The 15,240-nt window shown below is 44.1% G+C and overlaps 1 protein-coding gene across 2 annotated transcripts in view; it reads right to left on the reverse strand.

The window, feature by feature from the left end:
• The window catches only part of LOC125276120 (E3 ubiquitin-protein ligase TRIM39-like), a 38,242-nt gene extending 32,842 nt beyond the window's left edge, over positions 1-5,400 (reverse strand). The window contains exon 1 of one of the 2 annotated variants that reach the window (XM_048203596.1): positions 5,303-5,400. The gene's annotated coding sequence lies outside the window, so the exon portion shown is untranslated. The remainder of the gene's footprint in view (positions 1-5,302) is intronic. The other variant, XM_048203599.1, reaches the window with a different exon arrangement.
• Positions 5,401-15,240: the final 9,840 nt, after the last annotated feature.

A 15,240-nucleotide genomic window follows, 5' to 3' on the forward strand; every position in this document is an offset into this window, starting at 1 on the left:
CAGACGGTCACGATGTGGAGTTCTTTTAAGGTTTGGGGGACGTTATTTGGTGGACCTTCAGGGAACATTCAAGACATTCTCTGAACGTTTAGGGAACCATACTTTATTTGGAAATGTTCTCAGAACGTCCCTGCTGCCCTTATCAAAAACTTGACTAATAAAAGTGGCTGTTCAAACAAAAACTATTTTCACTTAAAGCTCTTTACAGGTATTTCCTGGATTAATATTATGAAACCTTTTCTTTAAATTGCAAATCTCTTGCATTAAGTCATTAGCTGACAAAAACACACACATGAACTAATGTAACTGCTGTATCACTGCACCAGCAACTACACAGTTACTGTCTTTAAATAAAGCAACATGCAGCAGAACATCAGTGTTTCTGGATCATCACTGACTGAAGCACAGGAGCTACCCTTCAGCACAATGGTGACACATAAAAAACAGATAACACAAACAACATGAAACAATAACAGGGGCTGTATTCACAAAACATTTTATCTTACCACTAAGAGTTCTCCTAAATAGCAGTAAAAGTTCTTAGCTAAGAGTTTTCTCTTAAAACCTATTCACAAACCTGCTGAGACAAACTTTTACTAAGGAATAGACTGAAGTCTTAAGCTAAGAGTAAGGGCGGGGTTGACCTCGTTGCTATGGAGTAAACACACAGTGATTGGCTGATGCGGGAGGAGTCAGTGATTTAATCACAGAAATATTGTAGAATGAGGTGTCATGTTTCCATATTAAAATAAAGGTTTTAAAATACAAATGTTGCCCTATTCAAATAAATATTTTTAATAAAAATGTTCCCACAGTCAAAATAAAATGTTGACATATTGTTGCCATAGAGGTTTTAAAATGTAGGCTAAGTGTCACTAATTAAACTATACAGTTAACTGTCCACCTCTTGGATGTCTTCATCTCAAGAGAATGCAGAATTCAACCGACAAATTATGTTTTATAAACAAAGTTTGGGAGAAACACATTCAAACGGTCTTTCTAATCAGCACGAGAAGAGGAATAAATACACAGACGATATATATATAAATTATTTGTAAGTGTGAACCCATGAAAACCACTGCCACAGGTAATCAGACAATATTTATTTATTTGTTAAAGATTCATTTTTGGCATCTCATCATAGATTCAAATCTATAAATAAAATTTTTTTTATTGCATTGCATTTTATTGCATTTATGAAGAAAAGGTTCAGCACCTAAGGCTCTGTCGCTATTGTCTCAATGGTGTTGTGTCTTTGGGTGGATGAGGACTGTTTGTGATTTGGTCTTAGTGACTTAGGAGTCCTCTTGACTACTCCTAACGTTTCACAGGTTTAGGAGCTAGTTTTAGCGCTAAAATGCTTTGTGAAATACTCTTAGAGCAAAAATTTAGGAGTCCTAAAATTAGGACTGACACGCCCATTATTTTTAAGAGTTTCTCCTAAATCGGCAAGTTAGGAGCTACTTTTAGCCTTAAGATGTTTTGTGAATACGGCCCCAGATCTCTCTAGATATCTGCATCTTCACTTATTACAAACCACTCTGACTTTGTTTCTTTCATACAAATCTTCTTAATGAGGTGTTGATGTTTTATCAAAATTTAAAATGTCACCGTTACGGAGGTAAGCGCTTGCTTTAGTTGGGCTCCTGACCCTTGACAATTTGGCTTTATTTTTTCCCCAATTGTTGTAACTGTGTTTTTCTAAAGCATTTGTTATTACAAAATATTGTGAGAAAACAAATATGATTAATTGGTTTTGGATGCTTAGTCATTGTTGTTGATTTGATCATCATACAGTGGCTTTATTCACTGACCTTCGAATGTTGTGTTTTCCTTTATGTAGACATATGATGATGCATAAGATCCTGTCCTTCTTTGAATGTTTTTATTCTTATGCAGAAATTATTCAGATTCACACAGACATCAAGATTCTGCGTATGATCCTCAACAATGGTGACAAAATTTTCAGATAAACAGATTAACTCTGAACATCACAAAACAAGCTACTAAAGTCACAAAAAAAATATTTTTTTTTAGTGTCACCATTGTTGAGGATCATATGCTGATTCATGATGTCTGTGTGAGTCTAAAAGACACTGCTCCAAGCTCTGTATATAATATTTAAAAAAAATAATAATAATAAAAAGGAGAGAAAAAAAAGTTGATGCAAAACTGACATTTAACACACTCATAGCTTAGACTCTGGAGAAGACCAGCACTAAACAACCAAATTCATCCAACCAGACTTTCTCCTGCATTTTTTGCTATAACAAACATGTTTTGACAAGTTAAAGCAGCCAAAGAAAAACTAATAATTAAACTGCAAAAATCAAGAGCCCATCTAAAGCAAACGCTCTCCTCTATAACGGTGACTTCAAACTTTATTATTTTCTATAAAACACACACAGAAGGCGAAGTTCTTGTGCAACTTTGTCTAAAAGTGACGAAAATTCTGAAATTTTACAGAACATTTGGGACATAAAACTCTTTTGGTAATGAAAGTGCTGCAGTTCAAGGTTCATTATATGATTTTAGGGGGACATTCCAATTTGGTTTATTTTATGGTCACATAAGAACGTTACAATGAGGATATTTAGGAAATTAAACTGAACATTGCTACATAGTCTTCTGTTGGTCATCTAATAACGTTCCCGATATGAGTTTAGGGGAACGTTCTATTTTGGTTATTTTATGGTCGCGCAAGAACGTTACAAAGAGGACGTTTGGGAAGTTATCAGAACGTCCTATAGTGATAGTCCCCTAAACATTCCCAGAACGTCCTGAATGTTCCCTGAAGGTCCACCAAATAACATTCCCCAAACCTTCAAAGAACTCCACATCGTGACCGTCTCTGAATGTTCTGGGAACGTTACTAGACAACGTTCTTAATACCAGTGGACGTTCTGAGAATGTTCTGGGAACGTAAAATTTTTAGCAGGACAACCTGTCACCTAGTAACGTTCCCAGAACGTTCAGAGACGGTCACAATGTGGAGTTCTTTTAAGGTTTGGGGAACGTTATTTGGTGGACCTTCAGGGAACATTCAGGACGTTCTGGGAATGTTGAGGGTACTATTACTATAGGCAGAGGTGGAAAGTCCAGGGCTCAGAAAGTAAAAGTCCTGCCATATTTTTTTTCCACCCACTGAAGCAGTGTTAAAGTTAATGAGATAATTAAGTGATTAATTGAGTGATGATTGAGCATTATTGAAGACACCTGATGATAACAAGCAGAATCACCAAAGGAGAAAAATCACAATTTTTAAGACACCATCACAGAGGTCATGGTTTGCTTTAGTTGGGCTCTTGACCCTTGACTTTTTAATATTAGATCTTGTTTGGGCTGCTGTAACTGAGTTATAACAGCCAGATTATTATTTAATCTGAATCACTGAACTCATTTAGTGTCCAATCTCTGAGTTAGATTTACATTATTGATTACAGCAGAACTGTGATTCTACAGCACAAGATCCAGTTTTCTTCAAAATAATTCAAAGGTTTCATCAAAAGTTGTTCTTAGAAAAAAAGGCTCTTATTTAGACACACAGACATCAAGAATCAGTCTGTGAATCTCAACAATGGTGAGAATAATTAAGCAATGTTGCAGTGCATTCTGGGTGCCACCAATCAAAACTCATCCACAGCTCCCATCATGCATTGCTGCATGAATAAATTATGAGATGAATTGTCTTGATACAATTGTCTGTAATTTTCTTTATTCTCACTATTTAAATTTTGCTGTTTTTCTGTGACTTTTTAGTAGCTTGTTTTTTAATGTTCACAGTTGATCTGTTGATCAGAATATGTTGCTTGTCACCGTTGTTGAGATTCACAGGCTGATTCTTGATGTTTGTGTGTGCCTAAAAGACAGACTTTTCTTTTTTTGATCAGAACAACTTTTAAAAAAGTTTTTGGGCTCTAGATGAGTTCAGTGATTCAGATCAAATAATGATTATGTGATAACATAACCAACGTTACCTGACCATCTTTTCTCTTTGCTTGTCTGGCTGTTATAACTCAGTTACAGCAGCCCAAACAAGATCTCATATTAAAAAGTCAAGGATCAAGAGCCCAACTAAAGCAAACCAATGACCTCTGTGATGGTGTCTTAAAAATTGTGATTTTCTCCTTTGGTGATTCTGCTTGTTATCATCAGGTGTCTTCAATAATGGTCAATCATCACTCAATTAATCACTTATTTATCTCATTAACTTTAACACCGCTTCATTGGGTGGAAAAAAAAATATGGCAGGACTTTTACTTTCTGACCCCTGGACTTTCCACCTCTGACTATAGGTTCTGATAACTTCCCAAATGTCCTCTTTGTAACGTTCTTGTATGACCATAAAATAACCAAAATGGGAAGTTCCCCTAAACTCATATCGGGAACGTTATTAAATGATCAACAGAGGACCGTGTGGGAACGTTCTGTTAATGTCCCAAATGTCCTCTTTGTAACGTTCTTTTTTGACCATAAAATAACCAAAATGGAACGTCCTCCTAAAGTCATATAAGGAACCTTGAACTGCAGCACTTTCATTACCAAAAGAGGACGTTTTAGGAACGTCCCGAATGTTCTGTAAAGGTTCAGAAATTTCATCACCTTTTGAGAACTTTTAGGGAACATTGCGTAAGGTCCTGAGAACGTTGCCTTCTACGTGGGTAAGACCAAATCACAAACAGTCCTAATCCACCCAAAGACACTGAACACCATTGAGGCAATAGCGACAGAGCCTTAGGTGCTCAACCTTTTCTTCCTAAATGCAATACATTTTGATTTATAGATTTGAATCTACGATGAGACGCCAAAAAAATCTTTAACAAATAAATAAAGATTGTCTGATTACCTGTGCCAGTGGTTTTCATTAGTTCACACTTACAAATGATCGAATAGAGTAAAAAAAAAAACACACACACACACACATATATATATATATTAACTGTATATACTAGTTTAATTAGTGACACTTAGCCTATATTTTAAAACCTTTATGGCAACATTTTTTTTTGAATAGGGCAACATTTGTATTTTTAAACCTTTATTTTAATATGGAAACATGACAGCTCATTCTACAATATTTCTGTGATTAAATCACTGACTCCTCCCCCATCAGCCAATCACTGTGTGTATACTCCATAGCAACGAGGTCAACCCCGCCCTTACTCTTAGCTGAAGACTTCAAGTTGGTCTCAGCAGGTTTGTGAATAGGTGTTAAGAGAAAACTCTTAGCTAAGAACTTTTACTGCTATTTAGGAGAACTCTTAGTGGTAAGATAAAATGTTTTGTGAATACGGCCCCAGATGTGTCCACAAGACTCTTTGAACGGCTCAATAAATATTCTGTTGTTTAAAGAGGTTGATCGTTTCAGGCGTCCATATTGTTGTTGGTCAAGGTTCACTTTCTCTGAATCTCTCTGAACTCCAGTGATGTCAGAGCTCCTCCTGTATTTACACATTTACATTTGTCTCTGTATTCAGTGTGTTGAGTTCATGTATGTCTGTTTGTATTGGGCCTGATCTTTCTATCAGATTAATCTCAGTGTTTGTGTGAGCATACTGGGAAAAGCAAACGTATGTGGTGAAAGAAAGGAGAGGACGGGATGATCCAGTGTATGTAGTAGAACCATTGGATGGAGCTGGAAATGAAAGAGTGCTTCAACAGAACAGGAACAGATCTGGATCCACCTGCAGCAGAATTCCACCCTAGAAGAGAGGAGAGAAACAAGAAACCTGAAAAGGAACCTGACTGAGTAAATCATTGATGAATCTGTAAACCCACTGGATCTGGAGGAGCACCCAGAGGAGTCTGATGAAGAGGTGCTGGGAGATCTTCAAGAGGAGCGGGAGCTGGAGGAAGGATCTGTAAAGCTGAGCATGAAGAAGGTGACTTGGCATCAGAACCTATGAGGAGAACTTCTGACAGAAACAGGCGATCTAGGAATCCTGTATGACACCCTGGGTGAGCCACACTTCAACCAGTGAACTGGAGTGTTTGTGGTGGAAACACTGATGTGGAGACCTGCTGTGTACGAGCCCAGCTGAGCATCCATCACTGAATCTGTGTCCTTCATACTGAGGAAGAGTAGGAAGAGTTGAAGTAGTTCAGTTCAAAGTAATATTTTTTTTAGTATTGTAATATTATTTACAGCAGAATTATAGTTTCCAGTTTAAGGTATAGTTAGAAGGCTGGATGAAACACTAAAAGATCAATGCAGTGCTGAAGAGACATTTAAAATGTGTCAATACATTGTGGAGGTGTATGTGGTTGTGTCACTTGTCACTACAGGATGATCTGGAGGTCCACCAGCGAGACAAAAGACAAGACACTCTCAACACACATAAAGACTGAAAGTTAGATGATGGTAGTGATGTCACAGTTGTACAGAAGTAGAAGATATTGATTGTATTGTTAAGCTGTGAGAAAGTCAGCCGGTGAGCCCGCTTGCATAACATTTTATGCAAAAAACGTCTCGGGTTACGAGTGTAACCCCTGTTCCCTGAGTAAGGGAACGAGACGCTACGTCGGATGACGTGATGGGAACCTTCTGTCTTTTGTGATCGTGAAGCACCTCTGTATCCAACCAATGAAAAGACGTGACGTCAGAGGCGGGTGACGTCACGGATCAGGAAGCTATAAAGCACACCTGAACACAAAGCACGCCAGCTTCTGTAAAATGTCTGAAGCAAGCGCACCAGGTATGCAGGAGATACGGCCACGCGACGTAGCGTCTCGTTCCCTTACTCAGGGAACAGGGGTTACACTCGTAACCCGAGACGTTCCCTTTCGTGGGAACTATCGACGCTACGTTGGATGACGTGATGGGAACGCAATCCCAACTACGCCGTGTCTCCAAGTGCCTGGCAGCTATCTTGTAGCACCCTGGCCCCTGGAGTGATGTTAAGGTGAAGATTGTAAAATCTAATAAAAGTGTGCTGGGATGACCATCCAGCCGCACCACAGATGTCGTCCATAGAGACACCAGATAGGAGAGCTCTGGACGCGGCCATACCTCTCGTGGAGTGAGCACGCACCATCAGAGGACACGGGCACCCCACCGTCTCATACGCAAGTGAGATGGCCTCGACCACCCACTTGCTCATCCGCTGTTTAGATGCTGGGCCCCCCTCTTAGGGGACCCGTAACATACAAACAATTGTTCTGTTTTCCTCCACAGGGCAGCTCTGTGGACATAAGCATCTAATGCTATTACAGGGCAAAGCAGATTCTTCCTTTCCTGATCCAAACTCGCAAAAGGAGGCGGGCAGAAAGCCTCCAGTACAATGGGACCTGGGACCCTCGTTGGAACTTTTGGAACATAGCCAGGCCTGGTATGCAAAAAGGCTTTCACCATACCTGGCACAAACTCAAGACAAGATGGAGCGACTGACAGCGCTTGTAAATCACCGATTCTCTTCAGGGAAGAGACAGCCAGAAGAAAGATGGTTTTGAGTGTCAAGAACTTATCTGACACCTCCTCTATCGGCTCGAAGGGAGCCTCAGCCAGCCCTTGGAGCACAATAGCGAGGTCCCAGGTCGGGGTCTTCGTGCGCACCACAGGTCTCAACCTGAGTGCACCACGTAGGAAGCGTACTACTAGGGGGTCTCGACCCAGCGAGGAGCCCCCTACAGGGATATGATGAGCCGAAATAGCGGCCACATATACTTTCAGCGTGGAAGGGTTTAAACCTTCCGAGAACTTTTCCTGAAGGAACTGAAGCACGTCAGAGACAGAAGAATGGACCGGGTCCAAATTATGCTGTTCACACCACATAGAGAACAGTTTCCATTTATATAAGTACAACTTCCTCGTGGAGGGAGCTCTGGAGTGAAGGATGGTCTCCACAACCTCGTTTGAGAGACCAGTTCCTATGAGCCTTGCCCCCTCAGGGGCCAGGCCCACAGTTTCCACATTTCTGGGCGGGGATGGAGAATCGTGCCGCCCGCTTGAGACAGGAGATCCTGCCTGAGAGGAAGCTCTAAGGGAGAGCCGTGAAGTAGAGACATTATGTCCGAAAACCATACTCTGGTCGGCCAGTAAGGGGCCACCAATATTAGGTCGACCTTCTCCTGGCGAACCTTCTCCAGAACTCCCGGGAGCATTGAGACTGGGGGGAAAGCATACAGACGCAGCCTCGGCCACGTCTGTAGCATGGCATCCAGCCCTAGAGGTGCTGGGTGCTGAAGTGAATACCACAGAGGGCACTGAGCTGACTCCTCTGTGGCAAATAGATCGACTTGAGCTCGACCGAAAGTTTTCCATATCAACTCCACCACCTCGGTGTGGAGTTTCCATTCCCCCGGTCTCGCGCCCTGCCTCGACAGGGCGTCCGCTCCCACATTCAACCGCCAGGGGATATAAGCTGCTCTCAGCGAGAGGAGCTTTCCCTGGGACCAGAGGAGGATGCGACTGGTCAATTTTGATAATAGGCGAGACCGCAAGCCCCCCTGATGGTTGATGTACGAGACCACCGCAGTGTTGTCCGTACGGACCAACACATGGTGATCTCTCAGGTCTGGGAGGAAGTGTTTCAGTGCAAGAAACACCGCCATCATCTCCAGCCGATTTATGTGCCAGGAGAGCTGATGGTCCTCCCAAAGACCCTGAGCCGAGCGACCACTCATGATCGCCCCCATGAGGGAAGCATCTGTCGTAAGCATTACACGACGACCAGAAGTCCCCAGCACGGGTCCCTGGGTTAGGAACCAAGGCTTCTTCCACATGACCAGAGCACGAAGGCATCGCCGCGTGACTTTGATCATGCGAAAAGGATTTCCCCTCGGGGAAAACCCCTTGGTCCTGAGCCACCACTGTAAGGGTCTCATGTGCAGGAGGCCAAAAGTAATGACGTTGGACGCAGCTGCCATCAGACCCAACAGTCTCTGAAACTGTTTTACAGTGAGTGACTGGCCTAATTTCACCCCTTTTACGGCCCCGAGAATGGAACTCACACGAGCAGGGGACAACTGCGCCTGCAACGTGGTGGAATCCCAGATTACACCTAAGTAGTTTGCAACCTGACTCGGGACCAGCACACTCTTTTTGGCGTTGAGCCTCAGCCCAAGCCTTTTCATGTGCGACAGAACAACATCTCGATGTTGAACTGCCAATTGTTCTGTTTGAGCTAGTATCAACCAATCGTCGATATAGTTCAGCACGCGGATGCCCTGGAGTCTCAGCGGAGCCAGCGCTGCATCCACGCACTTCGTGAACGTGCGGGGTGAGAGGGATAGGCCGAACGGAAGAACCCTGTATTGGTAAGCTTCGCCCCCGAAAGCAAACCTGAGGAACTTCCTGTGTGAAGGATGGATGGATACATGAAAGTATGCGTCTTTCAGATCTATCGCTACAAACCAGTCCTCGGACCTGATCTGTGGGATGATCTGTCTGAGTGTAAGCATTTTGAACTTCAACTTCCTTACTGATCGATTTAACACACGTAAATCTATGATCGGACGCAACCCTCCATCCTTCTTTGGAACAATGAAGTAGCGGCTGTAAAAGCCCGACATTTTGCTGGGAGGGGAAACCCTTTCTATAGCCCCTTTTTGCAAAAGCGTCGTTACTTCTTGCTCCATCACCAGAGACTGCTCTGGGGTTACCACCGTAGGAAGCACCCCATTGAACTTGGGCGGTCGTGAACCGAACTGAATTCTGTAGCCCTGTTCTACCATGAGCAGCACCCACTTCGAAACATTCGGGAGATTTTTCCACTCTTCCAAATATTCTACTAAGGGAACCAGTCTCTCGAGACTGGTCTCTGGTGTTTTTTGAGCACTTGGCTCGTCCATCTGACGCGGCGCACCGGCAGACAGGCGAATCACGTGCTGGCCGACCCTCCTTGGAGGATCGGTGGAGACCGCTGTGCCCTGACGCACGCTGGGTGGCAGGGTTGACAGGACGGTCCCCTGAGGGCACCGGGAGGGACCCGATAATGACGGTCCTCAGATCCGTCCTACCTCCGGAAGGCTTCGCCTGTGCCACCCGCCCCTGTCCCCCAGATCTTTGTGGGGGAGCACGGGAGGCGACACTGGCTTTTTGTTGCACCCTGTGTGCTGAGGAGCTGGCTGTCGGCCGAGGCTGCTGGGCGGGAGCGGCGGATGAGAGCGGCGGGGAATAATTTTAGAGAATGCCGCTGTCTGCTTTCGTGTCTCCTGAAACCTGTCGACGACAGTTGACACTGCGTCGCCGAACAGGCCATCAGGAGACAGCGGCGCGTCCATGAGAACATTTTTATCTCTCTCCTTGATGTCTGAGAGGTTGAGCCAGAGATGCCTCTCCGTGGCCACCAGGGCTGCCATAGAGCGGCCGATGGATTTGGCCGTCTCCTTGGTGGCCCGGAGAGCTAAATCTGTTGCCTTTCTGAGCTCATGAATAGCCTCAAAGGACGCTTCCCCAGTGTCATCAATTTCCCCCAGCAGGTCGGCTTGGTATGCCTGTAAGATAGACATAGTGTGAAGGCATGCCGCCGCCTGACCTGCCGCCGAATAAGCCTTGCCCACCAAGCTGGAAGTTGTCTTTAGGGGCTTGGTGGGCAGCGTCGGGGTCTTAAGGGACGATGTGGACTCGGTGGAGAGATGGCTCGCGAGCGTCTCCTCGACCCGAGGCATCGCCCCATAGCCGTGACGTTTCAGCCCAACTATATTGCTATATAGTGATGTCTGTGGGCTGTACAGTCTGTATTGTACTGGCCGCTTCCACGACCTCGACCCCAGATAGCAACACTGTGTCGGCCCAGATCCGGCCCACATCTGGCACATGCGGGATGATGATCTGGCCCACATGTGGCAGGAATGATGGCACTTGGGCGGACCGCTCCTGTTTGCCAGATCTGGACCACAAGCAGGCCACAAAAATGCCAAATGTCAGCCAAGAGCAAAGAACTGGACCTTATCTGATCCACAAAATATTGATATATTATTTATAGAGTCATCTCAGCATTAACAATCCTGTTATCAAGCAGAATCACTGAAGGAAAGAGGGAAACAGAAAAAAAAGAGATGAGCAGAAACACAAGAACTACAACTGACTTCAGTCACAGCCTTAGAGGAAATCAACTAAAGATAAAAGACATTAAATCTCTGAAGATCTGATTAAACAACTCCACAAACAGCATTACCAGCTTCACTTATCACTAACCAGACTGACTTTATTTCTGTCACACGTCTACAGAAGCTCTTATTGAGTATTAACAGAAGTTTAACTCTCATGTTTGTTTCATTTCAGGTTACCATGATGGTGATTGATGTTTCCATTAGTTGGCCTCTTAACTTTTAACATATATATTTGTCTTCTCTGGCTGCTGTGGTAGTGTTTCTGTCAAACACATTAGCAGTAGCAAAGAAAACTGAAGCATGATCATGTGATCATTGTTAACTATTGATGATTTAGTAATCATCATATAGCCTGTGAACAACACTGTGTCCAACAATTAGCTATCAAATAGCCAGCTTCACTGAAGTCATAATAATTGAATATAAATGTTACTGCAAAATTTGATGATTTGCAGAAATCACTTAGAAGATGAAAATAAATAAAAACACATGAAGGGAAACTATGTTGACAAACACAGATATCAGTAATCAGCATATGTGTCTCAATGATGGTGACAATAAACAAAATATTTAGACAATCACATCAGCTGCATAATGCTCTGATGCATTCTGGGAGTTTTGTACTATAGTACCCAGCATGCATTGCGGCTACATGATGCTTTTGATTGTCACCATAGTTGAGAATCATGTGCTGATTCTTGATGTCTTAGTGTGTCATCTCAAAGTGCCTTTTTTAAAAAAAAATAATAATAATAATTATTTCTGCAATACAGCTCAAGCTCATGTCACAGAAACACAGGGTTTGTAATGTTAGTGTATTAATGGCGCAAAACATTTTTTTTCATCTAAACAACATCATTGATTAGTAAAATCATCAATGGCTAACAGCCAACACCTGATCTCATTTTAATTTTTATCGCTGCTGCTAATGTGTTTGATAAACACACTATCACAGCAGTCAGAAAAGACAGTTATATATGTATAAAGTTAAGAGGCCAACTAATGGAAACATCAATCACCATCATGGTAACCTGAAATGTAACAAACATGAGAGTTAAACTTCTGTTAATACTCAATAAGAGCTTCTGTAGACGTGTGACAGAAATAAAGTCAGTCTGGTTAGTGATAAGTGAAGCTGGTAATGCTGTTTGTGGAGTTGTTTAATCAGATCTTCAGAGATTTAATGTCTTTTATCTTTAGTTGATTTCCTCTAAGGCTGTGACTGAAGTCAGTTGTAGTTCTTGTGTTTCTGCTCATCTCTTTTTTTTCTGTTTCCCTCTTTCCCTCAGTGATTCTGCTTGATAACAGGATTGTTAATGCTGAGATGACTCTATAAATAATATATCAATATTTTGTGGATCAGATAAGGTCCAGTTCTTTGCTCTTGGCTGACATTTGGCATTTCTATGGCCTGCTTGTGGTCCAGATCTGGCAAACAGGAGCGGTCCGCCCAAGTGCCATCATTCCTGCCACATGTGGGCCAGATCATCATCCCGCATGTGCCAGATGTGGGCCGGATCTGGGCCGACACAGTGTTGCTATCTGGGACACCTCGGTGTGGAGGTCGGGAAAAAACGGCAGACCCCGGCGCTGAGGTAGTGACCGCGCGGGAAGAAACCTTTCATCAAGTTTACTTTTTGGTTTATTTTCAGCTTTCTCCGCGGGCTAGTCGATTTTTAACTTTTCTACTGCCCTGGTCACTACCTCTAATAGCTCCTCATAAGCAGGGGATGAGGATGGCGGTTCCTCATCGACGATCTCCACATCAACCTCCTCGGAGGAAGATATGTTAAGCATCGGTGCCTCTCTTCGGGGGGAAGAAACCGCTATGCGTGCTTCCGCCACCAAAGGAGAGACACTGGGTCTAGCAGGTAAGGGAAGCGATAGGGCAGCGCCCGTCTCTTCCCCCTCTGCTAGATCCATCTGTGAACCCCACGAGTGCAGCCTTCGCTGTGCCTCGGCAGCAGCGGGACCAGACCCGCGGGGAACACTTGCCTCGGCGCCCTCCTCAAAGAGCGCCCGGCGAGATCGCAGCACTCTGAGGGTGAGCCGATCGCAGTGTACACAGACGGCTCCCTCGAGAGCCGCCTGTGCATGCTCAACCCCCAGGCATTTCACACACATGTCGTGTGAATCTCCTGTCACTATGTAGCGTGGATAAGGAGGAGTACACTTTTTAAACTGTTGCTGCTTTTCCGCCATAATGTTTTTTGTCTTATTTTTGTGCTTTGAAACTCTTGTCCTCGGACGAAGAGATCACTGTGTGAATATATATATATATATATATATCAGACAGACAACAATAAATAAGACAGACAAGATACAGAGAGCGCTTGCTGAAGACAACAGAAGCTGGCGTGCTTTGTGTTCAGGTGTGTTTTATAGCTTCCTGATCCGTGACGTCACCCGCCTCTGACGTCACGTCTTTTCATTGGTTGATACAGAGGTGCTTCACGAACACAAAAGACAGAAGGTTCCCATCACGTCATCCGACGTAGCGTCGATAGTTCCCACGAAAGGGAACTTGCAAATTATTGGTTATTTCTGTAGTGTTCATGAACTGCAGACATTATATTCAGAGTAATTTTTTTAAAATTAATTTTTAATAAATCATACATAAAATTACACACTACCACAACTCAGAACAGCATTGTAATTATCACCTGCTGGAGTGCCCTTGACTGCCACCAGAGGGCACTCTACCCTGGACATTAATCACTCTTAGGACTCCAATTCCCATAACCCTTTGTTCTGGACTTTTAGTGTCAGTTGTTAGTGTCTGTCTATTTATACCCAGTTTGGTTCTGTCTGTGTTATGGAGTTTTTGCTGATTGTTACCCTGCACATCTGAGCACTCTGGCTTCTTGTTCCTCTGTTTAGTCTTTGTTGTCTTGTTTCTTGTTTGGACTGATTTGTATGGATTTTCACCCTTGCCTGGCTGTAACTACAATTTTGGATTTCCCTTAAATAAACTGCACTTGGATCTTTACCTGCAAGTGTCAGCACCGTGACAAAAAAACTCGATCACGCTAGATCCAGCAGTATGGTTATCCGGATCATTCCCCCAGCTTCTAAGCTTGAATGGAGGGCATGTCTCGAAAACCTGACAGCCCTACACCAGCAGGGCATGGAGGTGGATGGATTAGCTCAATCTTTTTGGACCTTAGCGGTGGGGTTGAAGTTGAAGGACTCCAGGCTTATCAAAATTTTTAATGACTATTTGGATAACAAACAGTTCATTGACGTTCTCCAATACCACAGTCGATTGCTCCTCCTGGCGAAGTGGTACCTTTTTACAGCGTTGCCACCGCCCCAGCCGGTGAGTCCGCTCCATCTTGTCACTACGGGATGATCTGGAGGTCCACCAGTGAGACAAAAGTCAAAACACTCAACACACATCAAGACTGAAAGTTAGATGATGGTAGAGATTTCACAGTTGTACAGAAGTAAGATATTGATTGTATTGTTAAGCTGTGAGAAAGTCAGCCGGTGAGCCCGCTTCAGAGCCCTCTCCAGCCCGTCAGTCCGCTCCAGAGCCCTCTCCAGCCTGTCAGTCTGCTCCAGAGCCTGCTCCAGCCCGTTAGTCTGCTCCAGAGTCTGCTCCAGCCGACTCTACTTCAGAGCCCACTCTAGCCAATGAGTCTGCTCAAGTCCATGAGTTCACTCCAGCCTTGTGATCTATGAACTTCCTGTCTGCCTTGATACAACCAAGGAGGTCGTCCCTGAGTTCCCTGTCTGCCCTGATACGACCACAAAGGTTGTCCCTGAGTTCCCGGTCGTCCCTGAGTGCTCTGTCTGCCCTGATGTGACCAAAGAGCTGGTTCCTGAGTTTCCTGTTTGCCTCGACACGGCTGCAGAGGTCGTTCCTGAACTGTCTGCCTTCCTCAACACAACCAGAGAGGACATACCAGTCAGAGCCCTGGAGGGCTTTTCTGAGCTCTCTGCCTGTCCAGTTATGGCCCTAGAGGCCAATGCTAACCTCTCTCAGCTTCATGTTTGTTTCTTCTGTTCAGCCATGTTGGTTCCCAGTGTTACCAGATCTGCTGTGGTGGTCATCTGCTCCACCATGGGGGTCTTCAAACCCATCTGCACTGATGTGGTGGTTGTCTTCGCCACCGTGGAGGTCTACAAGACCGTCTGCATGGCTCTGGTGGTCATCTGCTCAGCCGTGTGCATCTTCAAGCCCAT

Source organism: Megalobrama amblycephala, linkage group LG9, assembly GCF_018812025.1.
Source record: "Megalobrama amblycephala isolate DHTTF-2021 linkage group LG9, ASM1881202v1, whole genome shotgun sequence".
NCBI classification, from domain to species: Eukaryota; Metazoa; Chordata; class Actinopteri; order Cypriniformes; family Xenocyprididae; genus Megalobrama; species Megalobrama amblycephala.